This window comes from Pimephales promelas, chromosome 3 (genome assembly GCF_988280905.1).
Source record: "Pimephales promelas chromosome 3, fPimPro1.hap1.1, whole genome shotgun sequence".
Classification (NCBI taxonomy): Eukaryota; Metazoa; Chordata; class Actinopteri; order Cypriniformes; family Leuciscidae; genus Pimephales; species Pimephales promelas.
The window spans coordinates 48519756-48533527 of NC_142771.1; the positions used below are offsets into that span (position 1 = coordinate 48519756).

General features: G+C 46.6%; 54 non-coding genes across 54 annotated transcripts; all 54 read right to left on the reverse strand.

Annotated features, from left to right (window-relative positions):
• Positions 1 to 12: 12 nt before the first annotated feature.
• trnag-gcc (transfer RNA glycine (anticodon GCC)) lies at positions 13 to 83 on the reverse strand. The gene has a single exon. It is a non-coding gene; the product is annotated as a tRNA-Gly (tRNA).
• A 176-nt stretch (positions 84 to 259) lies between these two features.
• On the reverse strand, positions 260 to 330 carry trnag-gcc (transfer RNA glycine (anticodon GCC)). Its single transcript has one exon. It is a non-coding gene; the product is annotated as a tRNA-Gly (tRNA).
• Positions 331 to 506: 176 nt separating this feature from the next.
• Positions 507 to 577, reverse strand: trnag-gcc (transfer RNA glycine (anticodon GCC)). The gene has a single exon. It is a non-coding gene; the product is annotated as a tRNA-Gly (tRNA).
• A 176-nt stretch (positions 578 to 753) lies between these two features.
• Positions 754 to 824, reverse strand: trnag-gcc (transfer RNA glycine (anticodon GCC)). The gene has a single exon. It is a non-coding gene; the product is annotated as a tRNA-Gly (tRNA).
• Positions 825 to 1000: 176 nt separating this feature from the next.
• Positions 1001 to 1071, reverse strand: trnag-gcc (transfer RNA glycine (anticodon GCC)). Its single transcript has one exon. It is a non-coding gene; the product is annotated as a tRNA-Gly (tRNA).
• Positions 1072 to 1247: 176 nt separating this feature from the next.
• Positions 1248 to 1318, reverse strand: trnag-gcc (transfer RNA glycine (anticodon GCC)). The gene has a single exon. It is a non-coding gene; the product is annotated as a tRNA-Gly (tRNA).
• A 176-nt stretch (positions 1319 to 1494) lies between these two features.
• trnag-gcc (transfer RNA glycine (anticodon GCC)) lies at positions 1495 to 1565 on the reverse strand. Its single transcript has one exon. It is a non-coding gene; the product is annotated as a tRNA-Gly (tRNA).
• Positions 1566 to 1741: 176 nt separating this feature from the next.
• trnag-gcc (transfer RNA glycine (anticodon GCC)) lies at positions 1742 to 1812 on the reverse strand. The gene has a single exon. It is a non-coding gene; the product is annotated as a tRNA-Gly (tRNA).
• Positions 1813 to 1988: 176 nt separating this feature from the next.
• trnag-gcc (transfer RNA glycine (anticodon GCC)) lies at positions 1989 to 2059 on the reverse strand. The gene has a single exon. It is a non-coding gene; the product is annotated as a tRNA-Gly (tRNA).
• Positions 2060 to 2235: 176 nt separating this feature from the next.
• On the reverse strand, positions 2236 to 2306 carry trnag-gcc (transfer RNA glycine (anticodon GCC)). The gene has a single exon. It is a non-coding gene; the product is annotated as a tRNA-Gly (tRNA).
• Positions 2307 to 2482: 176 nt separating this feature from the next.
• Positions 2483 to 2553, reverse strand: trnag-gcc (transfer RNA glycine (anticodon GCC)). The gene has a single exon. It is a non-coding gene; the product is annotated as a tRNA-Gly (tRNA).
• Positions 2554 to 3223: 670 nt separating this feature from the next.
• trnag-ccc (transfer RNA glycine (anticodon CCC)) lies at positions 3224 to 3294 on the reverse strand. Its single transcript has one exon. It is a non-coding gene; the product is annotated as a tRNA-Gly (tRNA).
• Positions 3295 to 3470: 176 nt separating this feature from the next.
• trnag-gcc (transfer RNA glycine (anticodon GCC)) lies at positions 3471 to 3541 on the reverse strand. The gene has a single exon. It is a non-coding gene; the product is annotated as a tRNA-Gly (tRNA).
• Positions 3542 to 3717: 176 nt separating this feature from the next.
• trnag-gcc (transfer RNA glycine (anticodon GCC)) lies at positions 3718 to 3788 on the reverse strand. The gene has a single exon. It is a non-coding gene; the product is annotated as a tRNA-Gly (tRNA).
• A 176-nt stretch (positions 3789 to 3964) lies between these two features.
• trnag-gcc (transfer RNA glycine (anticodon GCC)) lies at positions 3965 to 4035 on the reverse strand. The gene has a single exon. It is a non-coding gene; the product is annotated as a tRNA-Gly (tRNA).
• A 176-nt stretch (positions 4036 to 4211) lies between these two features.
• trnag-gcc (transfer RNA glycine (anticodon GCC)) lies at positions 4212 to 4282 on the reverse strand. The gene has a single exon. It is a non-coding gene; the product is annotated as a tRNA-Gly (tRNA).
• Positions 4283 to 4458: 176 nt separating this feature from the next.
• trnag-gcc (transfer RNA glycine (anticodon GCC)) lies at positions 4459 to 4529 on the reverse strand. The gene has a single exon. It is a non-coding gene; the product is annotated as a tRNA-Gly (tRNA).
• A 176-nt stretch (positions 4530 to 4705) lies between these two features.
• On the reverse strand, positions 4706 to 4776 carry trnag-gcc (transfer RNA glycine (anticodon GCC)). The gene has a single exon. It is a non-coding gene; the product is annotated as a tRNA-Gly (tRNA).
• A 176-nt stretch (positions 4777 to 4952) lies between these two features.
• Positions 4953 to 5023, reverse strand: trnag-gcc (transfer RNA glycine (anticodon GCC)). The gene has a single exon. It is a non-coding gene; the product is annotated as a tRNA-Gly (tRNA).
• A 176-nt stretch (positions 5024 to 5199) lies between these two features.
• Positions 5200 to 5270, reverse strand: trnag-gcc (transfer RNA glycine (anticodon GCC)). Its single transcript has one exon. It is a non-coding gene; the product is annotated as a tRNA-Gly (tRNA).
• A 176-nt stretch (positions 5271 to 5446) lies between these two features.
• Positions 5447 to 5517, reverse strand: trnag-gcc (transfer RNA glycine (anticodon GCC)). Its single transcript has one exon. It is a non-coding gene; the product is annotated as a tRNA-Gly (tRNA).
• Positions 5518 to 5693: 176 nt separating this feature from the next.
• trnag-gcc (transfer RNA glycine (anticodon GCC)) lies at positions 5694 to 5764 on the reverse strand. The gene has a single exon. It is a non-coding gene; the product is annotated as a tRNA-Gly (tRNA).
• Positions 5765 to 5940: 176 nt separating this feature from the next.
• trnag-gcc (transfer RNA glycine (anticodon GCC)) lies at positions 5941 to 6011 on the reverse strand. Its single transcript has one exon. It is a non-coding gene; the product is annotated as a tRNA-Gly (tRNA).
• A 176-nt stretch (positions 6012 to 6187) lies between these two features.
• Positions 6188 to 6258, reverse strand: trnag-gcc (transfer RNA glycine (anticodon GCC)). Its single transcript has one exon. It is a non-coding gene; the product is annotated as a tRNA-Gly (tRNA).
• A 176-nt stretch (positions 6259 to 6434) lies between these two features.
• On the reverse strand, positions 6435 to 6505 carry trnag-gcc (transfer RNA glycine (anticodon GCC)). The gene has a single exon. It is a non-coding gene; the product is annotated as a tRNA-Gly (tRNA).
• A 176-nt stretch (positions 6506 to 6681) lies between these two features.
• Positions 6682 to 6752, reverse strand: trnag-gcc (transfer RNA glycine (anticodon GCC)). Its single transcript has one exon. It is a non-coding gene; the product is annotated as a tRNA-Gly (tRNA).
• Positions 6753 to 6928: 176 nt separating this feature from the next.
• On the reverse strand, positions 6929 to 6999 carry trnag-gcc (transfer RNA glycine (anticodon GCC)). The gene has a single exon. It is a non-coding gene; the product is annotated as a tRNA-Gly (tRNA).
• Positions 7000 to 7175: 176 nt separating this feature from the next.
• Positions 7176 to 7246, reverse strand: trnag-gcc (transfer RNA glycine (anticodon GCC)). Its single transcript has one exon. It is a non-coding gene; the product is annotated as a tRNA-Gly (tRNA).
• Positions 7247 to 7422: 176 nt separating this feature from the next.
• On the reverse strand, positions 7423 to 7493 carry trnag-gcc (transfer RNA glycine (anticodon GCC)). The gene has a single exon. It is a non-coding gene; the product is annotated as a tRNA-Gly (tRNA).
• A 176-nt stretch (positions 7494 to 7669) lies between these two features.
• Positions 7670 to 7740, reverse strand: trnag-gcc (transfer RNA glycine (anticodon GCC)). The gene has a single exon. It is a non-coding gene; the product is annotated as a tRNA-Gly (tRNA).
• A 176-nt stretch (positions 7741 to 7916) lies between these two features.
• On the reverse strand, positions 7917 to 7987 carry trnag-gcc (transfer RNA glycine (anticodon GCC)). The gene has a single exon. It is a non-coding gene; the product is annotated as a tRNA-Gly (tRNA).
• A 176-nt stretch (positions 7988 to 8163) lies between these two features.
• trnag-gcc (transfer RNA glycine (anticodon GCC)) lies at positions 8164 to 8234 on the reverse strand. The gene has a single exon. It is a non-coding gene; the product is annotated as a tRNA-Gly (tRNA).
• A 176-nt stretch (positions 8235 to 8410) lies between these two features.
• On the reverse strand, positions 8411 to 8481 carry trnag-gcc (transfer RNA glycine (anticodon GCC)). The gene has a single exon. It is a non-coding gene; the product is annotated as a tRNA-Gly (tRNA).
• Positions 8482 to 8657: 176 nt separating this feature from the next.
• Positions 8658 to 8728, reverse strand: trnag-gcc (transfer RNA glycine (anticodon GCC)). Its single transcript has one exon. It is a non-coding gene; the product is annotated as a tRNA-Gly (tRNA).
• Positions 8729 to 8904: 176 nt separating this feature from the next.
• On the reverse strand, positions 8905 to 8975 carry trnag-gcc (transfer RNA glycine (anticodon GCC)). Its single transcript has one exon. It is a non-coding gene; the product is annotated as a tRNA-Gly (tRNA).
• A 176-nt stretch (positions 8976 to 9151) lies between these two features.
• On the reverse strand, positions 9152 to 9222 carry trnag-gcc (transfer RNA glycine (anticodon GCC)). The gene has a single exon. It is a non-coding gene; the product is annotated as a tRNA-Gly (tRNA).
• Positions 9223 to 9398: 176 nt separating this feature from the next.
• trnag-gcc (transfer RNA glycine (anticodon GCC)) lies at positions 9399 to 9469 on the reverse strand. Its single transcript has one exon. It is a non-coding gene; the product is annotated as a tRNA-Gly (tRNA).
• A 176-nt stretch (positions 9470 to 9645) lies between these two features.
• trnag-gcc (transfer RNA glycine (anticodon GCC)) lies at positions 9646 to 9716 on the reverse strand. Its single transcript has one exon. It is a non-coding gene; the product is annotated as a tRNA-Gly (tRNA).
• Positions 9717 to 9892: 176 nt separating this feature from the next.
• trnag-gcc (transfer RNA glycine (anticodon GCC)) lies at positions 9893 to 9963 on the reverse strand. The gene has a single exon. It is a non-coding gene; the product is annotated as a tRNA-Gly (tRNA).
• A 176-nt stretch (positions 9964 to 10139) lies between these two features.
• Positions 10140 to 10210, reverse strand: trnag-gcc (transfer RNA glycine (anticodon GCC)). Its single transcript has one exon. It is a non-coding gene; the product is annotated as a tRNA-Gly (tRNA).
• A 176-nt stretch (positions 10211 to 10386) lies between these two features.
• On the reverse strand, positions 10387 to 10457 carry trnag-gcc (transfer RNA glycine (anticodon GCC)). Its single transcript has one exon. It is a non-coding gene; the product is annotated as a tRNA-Gly (tRNA).
• Positions 10458 to 10633: 176 nt separating this feature from the next.
• trnag-gcc (transfer RNA glycine (anticodon GCC)) lies at positions 10634 to 10704 on the reverse strand. Its single transcript has one exon. It is a non-coding gene; the product is annotated as a tRNA-Gly (tRNA).
• Positions 10705 to 10880: 176 nt separating this feature from the next.
• trnag-gcc (transfer RNA glycine (anticodon GCC)) lies at positions 10881 to 10951 on the reverse strand. Its single transcript has one exon. It is a non-coding gene; the product is annotated as a tRNA-Gly (tRNA).
• Positions 10952 to 11127: 176 nt separating this feature from the next.
• Positions 11128 to 11198, reverse strand: trnag-gcc (transfer RNA glycine (anticodon GCC)). Its single transcript has one exon. It is a non-coding gene; the product is annotated as a tRNA-Gly (tRNA).
• Positions 11199 to 11374: 176 nt separating this feature from the next.
• Positions 11375 to 11445, reverse strand: trnag-gcc (transfer RNA glycine (anticodon GCC)). Its single transcript has one exon. It is a non-coding gene; the product is annotated as a tRNA-Gly (tRNA).
• A 176-nt stretch (positions 11446 to 11621) lies between these two features.
• On the reverse strand, positions 11622 to 11692 carry trnag-gcc (transfer RNA glycine (anticodon GCC)). Its single transcript has one exon. It is a non-coding gene; the product is annotated as a tRNA-Gly (tRNA).
• Positions 11693 to 11868: 176 nt separating this feature from the next.
• trnag-gcc (transfer RNA glycine (anticodon GCC)) lies at positions 11869 to 11939 on the reverse strand. Its single transcript has one exon. It is a non-coding gene; the product is annotated as a tRNA-Gly (tRNA).
• A 176-nt stretch (positions 11940 to 12115) lies between these two features.
• On the reverse strand, positions 12116 to 12186 carry trnag-gcc (transfer RNA glycine (anticodon GCC)). The gene has a single exon. It is a non-coding gene; the product is annotated as a tRNA-Gly (tRNA).
• A 176-nt stretch (positions 12187 to 12362) lies between these two features.
• On the reverse strand, positions 12363 to 12433 carry trnag-gcc (transfer RNA glycine (anticodon GCC)). The gene has a single exon. It is a non-coding gene; the product is annotated as a tRNA-Gly (tRNA).
• Positions 12434 to 12609: 176 nt separating this feature from the next.
• Positions 12610 to 12680, reverse strand: trnag-gcc (transfer RNA glycine (anticodon GCC)). The gene has a single exon. It is a non-coding gene; the product is annotated as a tRNA-Gly (tRNA).
• A 176-nt stretch (positions 12681 to 12856) lies between these two features.
• trnag-gcc (transfer RNA glycine (anticodon GCC)) lies at positions 12857 to 12927 on the reverse strand. The gene has a single exon. It is a non-coding gene; the product is annotated as a tRNA-Gly (tRNA).
• A 176-nt stretch (positions 12928 to 13103) lies between these two features.
• On the reverse strand, positions 13104 to 13174 carry trnag-gcc (transfer RNA glycine (anticodon GCC)). Its single transcript has one exon. It is a non-coding gene; the product is annotated as a tRNA-Gly (tRNA).
• A 176-nt stretch (positions 13175 to 13350) lies between these two features.
• On the reverse strand, positions 13351 to 13421 carry trnag-gcc (transfer RNA glycine (anticodon GCC)). The gene has a single exon. It is a non-coding gene; the product is annotated as a tRNA-Gly (tRNA).
• Positions 13422 to 13597: 176 nt separating this feature from the next.
• On the reverse strand, positions 13598 to 13668 carry trnag-gcc (transfer RNA glycine (anticodon GCC)). Its single transcript has one exon. It is a non-coding gene; the product is annotated as a tRNA-Gly (tRNA).
• Between the last annotated feature and the right edge of the window lie 104 nt (positions 13669 to 13772).

Sequence of the window (13772 nt, forward strand, 5' to 3'; positions counted from 1 at the left end):
GAACTAACTTTCTGCATTGGCCGGGAATCGGACCCGGGTCTCCCGCGTGGCAGGCGAGAATTCTACCACTGAACCACCAATGCTCGACAACCTCAAACAGACACGTCCTTGAGTGATCGCTAAGAACAGCTAGTGAGGTTACGCTTCATGGGTTGCATAAGAGATAAAAGATAAGGAACACTTGTTGATCTTGAGTTAGCAGAAGTTCCATACAAAAGCTTTAAAGAACCAGACCGCTGGGACTTCAAAATTATCTTTTTGCATTGGCCGGGAATCGGACCCGGGTCTCCCGCGTGGCAGGCGAGAATTCTACCACTGAACCACCAATGCTCGACTACCTCAAACAGACATGTCCTTGAGTGATCGCTAAGAACAGCTAGTGAGGTTACGCTTCATGGGTTGCATAAGAGATGGAAGATAAGGAACACTTGTTGATCTTGAGTTAGCAGAAGTTACATACAAAAGCTTTAAAGAACCAGACCGCTGGGACTTCTGAACTAACTTTCTGCATTGGCCGGGAATCGGACCCGGGTCTCCCGCGTGGCAGGCGAGAATTCTACCACTGAACCACCAATGCTCGACAACCTCAAAGAGACATGTCCTTGAGTGATCGCTAAGAACAGGTAGGGAGGTTATGCTTTATTGGTTGCATAAGAGATGGAAGATAAGGAACACTTGTTGATCTTGAGTTAGCAGAAGTTACATACAAAAGCTTTAAAAAACCAGACCGCTGGGACTTCAAAATTATCTTTTTGCATTGGCCGGGAATCGGACCCGGGTCTCCCGCGTGGCAGGCGAGAATTCTACCACTGAACCACCAATGCTCGACTACCTCAAACAGACATGTCTTTGAGTGATCGCTAAGAACAGGTAGGGAGGTTATGCTTTATTGGTTGCATAAGAGATGGAAGATAAGGAACACTTGTTGATCTTGAGTTAGCAGAAGTTACATACAAAAGCTTTAAAGAACCAGACCGCTGGGACTTCTGAACTAACTTTCTGCATTGGCCGGGAATCGGACCCGGGTCTCCCGCGTGGCAGGCGAGAATTCTACCACTGAACCACCAATGCTCGACAACCTCAAACAGACATGTCATTGAGTGATCGCTAAGAACAGGTAGGGAGGTTATGCTTTATTGGTTGCATAAGAGATAGAAGATAAGGAACACTTGTTGATCTTGAGTTAGCAGAAGTTCCATACAAAAGCTTTAAAGAACCAGACCGCTGGGACTTCTGAACTAACTTTCTGCATTGGCCGGGAATCGGACCCGGGTCTCCCGCGTGGCAGGCGAGAATTCTACCACTGAACCACCAATGCTCGACTACCTCAAACAGACATGTGCTTGAGTGATCGCTAAGAACAGCTAGTGAGGTTACGCTTCATGGGTTGCATAAGAGATAAAAGATAAGGAACACTTGCTGATCTTGAGTTAGCAGAAGTTCCATACAAAAGCTTTAAAAAACCAGACCGCTGGGACTTCAAAATTATCTTTTTGCATTGGCCGGGAATCGGACCCGGGTCTCCCGCGTGGCAGGCGAGAATTCTACCACTGAACCACCAATGCTCGACAACCTCAAACAGACATGTCCTTGAGTGATCGCTAAGAACAGCTAGTGAGGTTACGCTTCATGGGTTGCATAAGAGATAAAAGATAAGGAACACTTGCTGATCTTGAGTTAGCAGAAGTTCCATACAAAAGCTTTAAAAAACCAGACCGCTGGGACTTCAAAATTATCTTTTTGCATTGGCCGGGAATCGGACCCGGGTCTCCCGCGTGGCAGGCGAGAATTCTACCACTGAACCACCAATGCTCGACAACCTCAAACAGACATGTCCTTGAGTGATCGCTAAGAACAGCTAGTGAGGTTACGCTTCATGGGTTGCATAAGAGATAAAAAATAAGGAACACTTGTAGATCTTGAGTTAGCAGAAGTTACATACAAAAGCTTTAAAGAACCAGACCGCTTGGACTTCTGAACTGACTTTCTGCATTGGCCGGGAATCGGACCCGGGTCTCCCGCGTGGCAGGCGAGAATTCTACCACTGAACCACCAATGCTCGACAACCTCAAACAGACATGTCCTTGAGTGATCGCTAAGAACAGCTAGTGAGGTTACGCTTCATGGGTTGCATAAGAGATAAAAGATAAGGAACACTTGTTGATCTTGAGTTAGCAGAAGTTCCATACAAAAGCTTTAAAGAACCAGACCGCTGGGACTTCAAAATTATCTTTTTGCATAGGCCGGGAATCGGACCCGGGTCTCCCGCGTGGCAGGCGAGAATTCTACCACTGAACCACCAATGCTCGACTACCTCAAACAGACATGTCCTTGAGTGATCGCTAAGAACAGCTAGTGAGGTTATGCTTTATTGGTTGCATAAGAGATGGAAGATAAGGACCACTTGTTGATCTTGAGTTAGCAGAAGTTACATACAAAAGCTTTAAAGAACCAGACCGCTGGGACTTCTGAACTAACTTTCTGCATTGGCCGGGAATCGGACCCGGGTCTCCCGCGTGGCAGGCGAGAATTCTACCACTGAACCACCAATGCTCGACAACCTCAAACAGACACGTCCTTGAGTGATCGCTAAGAACAGCTAGTGAGGTTACGCTTCATGGGTTGCATAAGAGATAAAAGATAAGGAACACTTGCTGATCTTGAGTTAGCAGAAGTTACATACAAAAGCTTTAAAGAACCAGACCGCTGGGACTTCTGAACTAACTTTCTGCATTGGCCGTGAATCGGAGCCGGGTCTCCCGCGTGGCAGGCGAGAATTCTACCACTGAACCACCAATGCTCGACAACCTCAAACAGACATGTCCTTGAGTGATCGCTAAGAACAGGTAGTGAGGTTACGCTTCATGGGTTGCATAAGAGATAAAAGATAAGGAACACTTGTTGATCTTGAGTTAGCAGAAGTTCCATACAAAAGCTTTAAAGAACCAGACCGCTGGGACTTCAAAATTATCTTTTTGGGTTGGCCGGGAATCGGACCCGGCTCTCCCGCGTGGCAGGCGAGAATTCTACCACTGAACCACCAATGCTCGACTACCTCAAACAGACATGTCCTTGAGTGATCGCTAAGAACAGGTAGGGAGGTTATGCTTTATTGGTTGCATAAGAGATGGAAGATAAGGACCACTTGTTGATCTAGAGTTAGCAGAAGTTACATACAAAAGCTTTAAAGAACCAGACCGCTGGGACTTCTGAACTAACTTTCTGCATTGGCCGGGAATCGGACCCGGGTCTCCCGCGTGGGAGGCGAGAATTCTACCACTGAACCACCAATGCTCGACAACCTCAAACAGACACGTCCTTGAGTGATCGCTAAGAACAGCTAGTGAGGTTACGCTTCATGGGTTGCATAAGAGATAAAAGATAAGGAACACTTGTTGATCTTGAGTTAGCAGAAGTTACATACAAAAGCTTTAAAGAACCAGACCGCTGGGACTTCTGAACTAACTTTCTGCATTGGCCGGGAATCGGACCCGGGTCTCCCGCGTGGCAGGCGAGAATTCTACCACTGAACCACCAATGCTCGACAACCTCAAACAGACACGTCCTTGAGTGATCGCTAAGAACAGCTAGTGAGGTTACGCTTCATGGGTTGCATAAGAGATAAAAGATAAGGAACACTTGTTGATCTTGAGTTAGCAGAAGTTACATACAAAAGCTTTAAAGAACCAGACCGCTGGGACTTCTGAACTAACTTTCTGCATTGGCCGGGAATCAGACCCGGGTCTCCCGCGTGGCAGGCGAGAATTCTACCACTGAACCACCAATGCTCGACAACCTCAAACAGACATGTCCTTGAGTGATCGCTAAGAACAGCTAGTGAGGTTACGCTTCATGGGTTGCATAAGAGATAAAAGATAAGGAACACTTGTTGATCTTGAGTTGGCAGAAGTTCCATACAAAAGCTTTAAAGAACCAGACCGCTGGGACTTCAAAATTATCTTTTTGCATTGGCCGGGAATCGGACCCGGGTCTCCCGCGTGGCAGGCGAGAATTCTACCACTGAACCACCAATGCTCGACTACCTCAAACAGACATGTCCTTGAGTGATCGCTAAGAACAGGTAGGGAGGTTATGCTTTATTGGTTGCATAAGAGATGGAAGATAAGGACCACTTGTTGATTTTGAGTTAGCAGAAGTTACATACAAAAGCTTTAAAGAACCAGACCGCTTGGACTTCTGAACTGACTTTCTGCATTGGCCGGGAATCGGACCCGGGTCTCCCGCGTGGCAGGCGAGAATTCTACCACTGAACCACCAATGCTCGACAACCTCAAACAGACATGTCCTTGAGTGATCGCTAAGAACAGCTAGTGAGGTTACGCTTCATGGGTTGCATAAGAGATAAAAGATAAGGAACACTTGTTGATCTTGAGTTAGCAGAAGTTACATACAAAAGCTTTAAAGAACCAGACCGCTGGGACTTCTGAACTAACTTTCTGCATTGGCCGGGAATCGGACCCGGGTCTCCCGCGTGGCAGGCGAGAATTCTACCACTGAACCACCAATGCTCGACAACCTCAAACAGACATGTCCTTAAGTGATCGCTAAGAACAGCTAGTGAGGTTACGCTTCATGGGTTGCATAAGAGATAAAAGATAAGGAACACTTGTTGATCTTGAGTTGGCAGAAGTTCCATACAAAAGCTTTAAAGAACCAGACCGCTGGGACTTCAAAATTATCTTTTTGCATTGGCCGGGAATCGGACCCAGGTCTCCCGCGTGGCAGGCGAGAATTCTACCACTGAACCACCAATGCTCGACTACCTCAAACAGACATGTCCTTGAGTGATCGCTAAGAACAGGTAGGGAGGTTATGCTTTATTGGTTGCATAAGAGATGGAAGATAAGGACCACTTGTTGATCTTGAGTTAGCAGAAGTTACATACAAAAGCTTTAAAGAACCAGACCGCTGGGACTTCTGAACTAACTGTCTGCATTGGCCGGGAATCGGACCCGGGTCTCCCGCGTGGCAGGCAAAAATTCTACCACTGAACCACCAATGCTCGACAACCTCAAACAGACATGTCCTTGAGTGATCGCTAAGAACAGGTAGGGAGGTTATGCTTTATTGGTTGCATAAGAGATAGAAGATAAGGAACACTTGTTGATCTTGAGTTAGCAGAAGTTACATACAAAAGCTTTAAAGAACCAGACCGCTGGGACTTCTGAACTAACTTTCTGCATTGGCCGGGAATCGGACCCGGGTCTCCCGCGTGGCAGGCGAGAATTCTACCACTGAACCACCAATGCTCGACAACCTCAAACAGACACGTCCTTGAGTGATCGCTAAGAACAGCTAGTGAGGTTACGCTTCATGGGTTGCATAAGAGATAAAAGATAAGGAACACTTGTTGATCTTGAGTTAGCAGAAGTTCCATACAAAAGCTTTAAAGAACCAGACCGCTGGGACTTCAAAATTATCTTTTTGCATTGGCCGGGAATCGGACCCGGGTCTCCCGCGTGGCAGGCGAGAATTCTACCACTGAACCACCAATGCTCGACTACCTCAAACAGACATGTCCTTGAGTGATCGCTAAGAACAGCTAGTGAGGTTACGCTTCATGGGTTGCATAAGAGATGGAAGATAAGGAACACTTGTTGATCTTGAGTTAGCAGAAGTTACATACAAAAGCTTTAAAGAACCAGACCGCTGGGACTTCTGAACTAACTTTCTGCATTGGCCGGGAATCGGACCCGGGTCTCCCGCGTGGCAGGCGAGAATTCTACCACTGAACCACCAATGCTCGACAACCTCAAAGAGACATGTCCTTGAGTGATCGCTAAGAACAGGTAGGGAGGTTATGCTTTATTGGTTGCATAAGAGATGGAAGATAAGGAACACTTGTTGATCTTGAGTTAGCAGAAGTTACATACAAAAGCTTTAAAAAACCAGACCGCTGGGACTTCAAAATTATCTTTTTGCATTGGCCGGGAATCGGACCCGGGTCTCCCGCGTGGCAGGCGAGAATTCTACCACTGAACCACCAATGCTCGACTACCTCAAACAGACATGTCTTTGAGTGATCGCTAAGAACAGGTAGGGAGGTTATGCTTTATTGGTTGCATAAGAGATGGAAGATAAGGAACACTTGTTGATCTTGAGTTAGCAGAAGTTACATACAAAAGCTTTAAAGAACCAGACCGCTGGGACTTCTGAACTAACTTTCTGCATTGGCCGGGAATCGGACCCGGGTCTCCCGCGTGGCAGGCGAGAATTCTACCACTGAACCACCAATGCTCGACAACCTCAAACAGACATGTCATTGAGTGATCGCTAAGAACAGGTAGGGAGGTTATGCTTTATTGGTTGCATAAGAGATAGAAGATAAGGAACACTTGTTGATCTTGAGTTAGCAGAAGTTCCATACAAAAGCTTTAAAGAACCAGACCGCTGGGACTTCTGAACTAACTTTCTGCATTGGCCGGGAATCGGACCCGGGTCTCCCGCGTGGCAGGCGAGAATTCTACCACTGAACCACCAATGCTCGACTACCTCAAACAGACATGTGCTTGAGTGATCGCTAAGAACAGCTAGTGAGGTTACGCTTCATGGGTTGCATAAGAGATAAAAGATAAGGAACACTTGCTGATCTTGAGTTAGCAGAAGTTCCATACAAAAGCTTTAAAAAACCAGACCGCTGGGACTTCAAAATTATCTTTTTGCATTGGCCGGGAATCGGACCCGGGTCTCCCGCGTGGCAGGCGAGAATTCTACCACTGAACCACCAATGCTCGACAACCTCAAACAGACATGTCCTTGAGTGATCGCTAAGAACAGCTAGTGAGGTTACGCTTCATGGGTTGCATAAGAGATAAAAGATAAGGAACACTTGTTGATCTTGAGTTAGCAGAAGTTCCATACAAAAGCTTTAAAAAACCAGACCGCTGGGACTTCAAAATTATCTTTTTGCATTGGCCGGGAATCGGACCCGGGTCTCCCGCGTGGCAGGCGAGAATTCTACCACTGAACCACCAATGCTCGACAACCTCAAACAGACATGTCCTTGAGTGATCGCTAAGAACAGCTAGTGAGGTTACGCTTCATGGGTTGCATAAGAGATAAAAGATAAGGAACACTTGTAGATCTTGAGTTAGCAGAAGTTACATACAAAAGCTTTAAAGAACCAGACCGCTTGGACTTCTGAACTGACTTTCTGCATTGGCCGGGAATCGGACCCGGGTCTCCCGCGTGGCAGGCGAGAATTCTACCACTGAACCACCAATGCTCGACAACCTCAAACAGACATGTCCTTGAGTGATCGCTAAGAACAGCTAGTGAGGTTACGCTTCATGGGTTGCATAAGAGATAAAAGATAAGGAACACTTGTTGATCTTGAGTTAGCAGAAGTTCCATACAAAAGCTTTAAAGAACCAGACCGCTGGGACTTCAAAATTATCTTTTTGCATAGGCCGGGAATCGGACCCGGGTCTCCCGCGTGGCAGGCGAGAATTCTACCACTGAACCACCAATGCTCGACTACCTCAAACAGACATGTCCTTGAGTGATCGCTAAGAACAGCTAGTGAGGTTATGCTTTATTGGTTGCATAAGAGATGGTAGATAAGGACCACTTGTTGATCTTGAGTTAGCAGAAGTTACATACAAAAGCTTTAAAGAACCAGACCGCTGGGACTTCTGAACTAACTTTCTGCATTGGCCGGGAATCGGACCCGGGTCTCCCGCGTGGCAGGCGAGAATTCTACCACTGAACCACCAATGCTCGACAACCTCAAACAGACACGTCCTTGAGTGATCGCTAAGAACAGCTAGTGAGGTTACGCTTCATGGGTTGCATAAGAGATAAAAGATAAGGAACACTTGCTGATCTTGAGTTAGCAGAAGTTACATACAAAAGCTTTAAAGAACCAGACCGCTGGGACTTCAAAATTATCTTTTTGGATTGGCCGGGAATCGGACCCGGCTCTCCCGCGTGGCAGGCGAGAATTCTACCACTGAACCACCAATGCTCGACTACCTCAAACAGACATGTCCTTGAGTGATCGCTAAGAACAGGTAGGGAGGTTATGCTTTATTGGTTGCATAAGAGATGGAAGATAAGGACCACTTGTTGATCTAGAGTTAGCAGAAGTTACATACAAAAGCTTTAAAGAACCAGACCGCTGGGACTTCTGAACTAACTTTCTGCATTGGCCGGGAATCGGACCCGGGTCTCCCGCGTGGCAGGCGAGAATTCTACCACTGAACCACCAATGCTCGACAACCTCAAACAGACACGTCCTTGAGTGATCGCTAAGAACAGCTAGTGAGGTTACGCTTCATGGGTTGCATAAGAGATAAAAGATAAGGAACACTTGTTGATCTTGAGTTAGCAGAAGTTACATACAAAAGCTTTAAAGAACCAGACCGCTGGGACTTCTGAACTAACTTTCTGCATTGGCCGGGAATCAGACCCGGGTCTCCCGCGTGGCAGGCGAGAATTCTACCACTGAACCACCAATGCTCGACAACCTCAAACAGACATGTCCTTGAGTGATCGCTAAGAACAGCTAGTGAGGTTACGCTTCATGGGTTGCATAAGAGATAAAAGATAAGGAACACTTGTTGATCTTGAGTTGGCAGAAGTTCCATACAAAAGCTTTAAAGAACCAGACCGCTGGGACTTCAAAATTATCTTTTTGCATTGGCCGGGAATCGGACCCGGGTCTCCCGCGTGGCAGGCGAGAATTCTACCACTGAACCACCAATGCTCGACTACCTCAAACAGACATGTCCTTGAGTGATCGCTAAGAACAGGTAGGGAGGTTATGCTTTATTGGTTGCATAAGAGATGGAAGATAAGGACCACTTGTTGATTTTGAGTTAGCAGAAGTTACATACAAAAGCTTTAAAGAACCAGACCGCTTGGACTTCTGAACTGACTTTCTGCATTGGCCGGGAATCGGACCCGGGTCTCCCGCGTGGCAGGCGAGAATTCTACCACTGAACCACCAATGCTCGACAACCTCAAACAGACATGTCCTTGAGTGATCGCTAAGAACAGCTAGTGAGGTTACGCTTCATGGGTTGCATAAGAGATAAAAGATAAGGAACACTTGTTGATCTTGAGTTAGCAGAAGTTACATACAAAAGCGTTAAAGAACCAGACCGCTGGGACTTCTGAACTAACTTTCTGCATTGGCCGGGAATCGGACCCGGGTCTCCCGCGTGGCAGGCGAGAATTCTACCACTGAACCACCAATGCTCGACAACCTCAAACAGACATGTCCTTAAGTGATCGCTAAGAACAGCTAGTGAGGTTACGCTTCATGGGTTGCATAAGAGATAAAAGATAAGGAACACTTGTTGATCTTGAGTTGGCAGAAGTTCCATACAAAAGCTTTAAAGAACCAGACCGCTGGGACTTCAAAATTATCTTTTTGCATTGGCCGGGAATCGGACCCGGGTCTCCCGCGTGGCAGGCGAGAATTCTACCACTGAACCACCAATGCTCGACTACCTCAAACAGACATGTCCTTGAGTGATCGCTAAGAACAGGTAGGGAGGTTATGCTTTATTGGTTGCATAAGAGATGGAAGATAAGGACCACTTGTTGATCTTGAGTTAGCAGAAGTTACATACAAAAGCTTTAAAGAACCAGACCGCTGGGACTTCTGAACTAACTGTCTGCATTGGCCGGGAATCGGACCCGGGTCTCCCGCGTGGCAGGCAAAAATTCTACCACTGAACCACCAATGCTCGACAACCTCAAACAGACATGTCCTTGAGTGATCGCTAAGAACAGGTAGGGAGGTTATGCTTTATTGGTTGCATAAGAGATAGAAGATAAGGAACACTTGTTGATCTTGAGTTAGCAGAAGTTACATACAAAAGCTTTAAAGAACCAGACCGCTGGGACTTCTGAACTAACTTTCTGCATTGGCCGGGAATCGGACCCGGGTCTCCCGCGTGGCAGGCGAGAATTCTACCACTGAACCACCAATGCTCGACAACCTCAAACAGACACGTCCTTGAGTGATCGCTAAGAACAGCTAGTGAGGTTACGCTTCATGGGTTGCATAAGAGATAAAAGATAAGGAACACTTGTTGATCTTGAGTTAGCAGAAGTTCCATACAAAAGCTTTAAAGAACCAGACCGCTGGGACTTCAAAATTATCTTTTTGCATTGGCCGGGAATCGGACCCGGGTCTCCCGCGTGGCAGGCGAGAATTCTACCACTGAACCACCAATGCTCGACTACCTCAAACAGACATGTCCTTGCGTGATCGCTAAGAACAGCTAGTGAGGTTACGCTTCATGGGTTGCATAAGAGATAAAAGATAAGGAACACTTGTTGATCTTGAGTTAGCAGAAGTTACATACAAAAGCTTTAAAGAACCAGACCGCTGGGACTTCTGAACTAACTTTCTGCATTGGCCGGGAATCGGACCCGGGTCTCCCGCGTGGCAGGCGAGAATTCTACCACTGAACCACCAATGCTCGACAACCTCAAAGAGACATGTCCTTGAGTGATCGCTAAGAACAGGTAGGGAGGTTATGCTTTATTGGTTGCATAAGAGATGGAAGATAAGGAACACTTGTTGATCTTGAGTTAGCAGAAGTTACATACAAAAGCTTTAAAAAACCAGACCGCTGGGACTTCAAAATTATCTTTTTGCATTGGCCGGGAATCGGACCCGGGTCTCCCGCGTGGCAGGCGAGAATTCTACCACTGAACCACCAATGCTCGACTACCTCAAACAGACATGTCTTTGAGTGATCGCTAAGAACAGGTAGGGAGGTTATGCTTTATTGGTTGCATAAGAGATGGAAGATAAGGAACACTTGTTGATCTTGAGTTAGCAGAAGTTACATACAAAAGCTTTAAAGAACCAGACCGCTGGGACTTCTGAACTAACTTTCTGCATTGGCCGGGAATCGGACCCGGGTCTCCCGCGTGGCAGGCGAGAATTCTACCACTGAACCACCAATGCTCGACAACCTCAAAGAGACATGTCCTTGAGTGATCGCTAAGAACAGGTAGGGAGGTTATGCTTTATTGGTTGCATAAGAGATGGAAGATAAGGAACACTTGTTGATCTTGAGTTAGCAGAAGTTACATACAAAAGCTTTAAAAAACCAGACCGCTGGGACTTCAAAATTATCTTTTTGCATTGGCCGGGAATCGGACCCGGGTCTCCCGCGTGGCAGGCGAGAATTCTACCACTGAACCACCAATGCTCGACTACCTCAAACAGACATGTCTTTGAGTGATCGCTAAGAACAGGTAGGGAGGTTATGCTTTATTGGTTGCATAAGAGATGGAAGATAAGGAACACTTGTTGATCTTGAGTTAGCAGAAGTTACATTGAAAAGCTTTAAAGAACCAGACCGCTGGGACTTCTGAACTAACTTTCTGCATTGGCCGGGAATCGGACCCGGGTCTCCCGCGTGGCAGGCGAGAATTCTACCACTGAACCACCAATGCTCGACAACCTCAAACAGACATGTCATTGAGTGATCGCTAAGAACAGGTAGGGAGGTTATGCTTTATTGGTTGCATAAGAGATAGAAGATAAGGAACACTTGTTGATCTTGAGTTAGCAGAAGTTCCATACAAAAGCTTTAAAAAACCAGACCGCTGGGACTTCAAAATTATCTTTTTGCATTGGCCGGGAATCGGACCCGGGTCTCCCGCGTGGCAGGCGAGAATTCTACCACTGAACCACCAATGCTCGACTACCTCAAACAGACATGTCCTTGAGTGATCGCTAAGAACAGCTAGTGAGGTTACGCTTCATGGGTTGCATAAGAGATAAAAGATAAGGAACACATGTTGATCTTGAGTTAGCAGAAGTTCCATACAAAAGCTTTAAAGAACCAGACCGCTGGGACTTCAAAATTATCTTTTTGCATTGGCCGGGAATCGGACCCGGGTCTCCCGCGTGGCAGGCGAGAATTCTACCACTGAACCACCAATGCTCGACTACCTCAAACAGACATGTCTTTGAGTGATCGCTAAGAACAGGTAGGGAGGTTATGCTTTATTGGTTGCATAAGAGATGGAAGATAAGGAACACTTGTTGATCTTGAGTTAGCAGAAGTTACATACAAAAGCTTTAAAGAACCAGACCGCTGGGACTTCTGAACTAACTTTCTGCATTGGCCGGGAATCGGACCCGGGTCTCCCGCGTGGCAGGCGAGAATTCTACCACTGAACCACCAATGCTCGACAACCTCAAACAGACATGTCATTGAGTGATCGCTAAGAACAGGTAGGGAGGTTATGCTTTATTGGTTGCATAAGAGATAGAAGACAAGGAACACTTGTTGATCTTGAGGTAGCAGAAGTTCCATACAAAAGCTTTAAAGAACCAGACCGCTGGGACTTCAAAATTATCTTTTTGCATTGGCCGGGAATCGGACCCGGGTCTCCCGCGTGGCAGGCGAGAATTCTACCACTGAACCACCAATGCTCGACAACCTCAAACAGACACGTCCTTGAGTGATCGCTAAGAACAGCTAGTGAGGTTACGCTTTATGGGTTGCATAAGAGATAAAAGATAAGGAACACTTGTTGATCTTGAGTTAGCAGAAGTTACATACAAAAGCTTTAAAGAACCAGACCGCTGGGACTTCTGAACTAACTTTCTGCATTGGCCGGGAATCGGACCCGGGTCTCCCGCGTGGCAGGCGAGAATTCTACCACTGAACCACCAATGCTCGACTACCTCAAACAGACATGTGCTTGAGTGATCGCTAAGAACAGCTAGTGAGGTTACGCTTCATGGGTTGCATAAGAGATAAAAGATAAGGAACACTTGTTGATCTTGAGTTAGCAGAAGTTCCATACAAAAGCTTTAAAAAACCAGACCGCTGGGACTTCAAAATTATCTTTTTGCATTGGCCGGGAATCGGACCCGGGTCTCCCGCGTGGCAGGCGAGAATTCTACCACTGAACCACCAATACTCGACTACCTCAAACAGACATGTCCTTGAGTGATCGCTAAGAACAGCTAGTGAGGTTACGCTTCATGGGTTGCATAAGAGATAAAAGATAAGGAACACTTGTTGATCTTGAGTTAGCAGAAGTTCCATACAAAAGCTTTAAAAAACCAGACCGCTGGGACTTCAAAATTATCTTTTTGCATTGGCCGGGAATCGGACCCGGGTCTCCCGCGTGGCAGGCGAGAATTCTACCACTGAACCACCAATGCTCGACAACCTCAAACAGACATGTCCTTGAGTGATCGCTAAGAACAGCTAGTGAGGTTACGCTTCATGGGTTGCATAAGAGATAAAAGATAAGGAACACTTGTAGATCTTGAGTTAGCAGAAGTTACATACAAAAGCTTTAAAGAACCAGACCGCTGGGACTTCTGAACTAACTTTCTGCATTGGCCGGGAATCGGACCCGGGTCTCCCGCGTGGCAGGCGAGAATTCTACCACTGAACCACCAATGCTCGACTACCTCAAACAGACATGTGCTTGAGTGATCGCTAAGAACAGCTAGTGAGGTTACGCTTCATGGGTTGCATAAGAGATAAAAGATAAGGAACACTTGCTGATCTTGAGTTAGCAGAAGTTCCATACAAAAGCTTTAAAAAACCAGACCGCTGGGACTTCAAAATTATCTTTTTGCATTGGCCGGGAATCGGACCCGGGTCTCCCGCGTGGCAGGCGAGAATTCTACCACTGAACCACCAATGCTCGACTACCTCAAACAGACATGTCCTTGAGTGATCGCTAAGAACAGGTAGGGAGGTTATGCTTTATTGGTTGCATAAGAGATGGAAGATAAGGACCACTTGTTG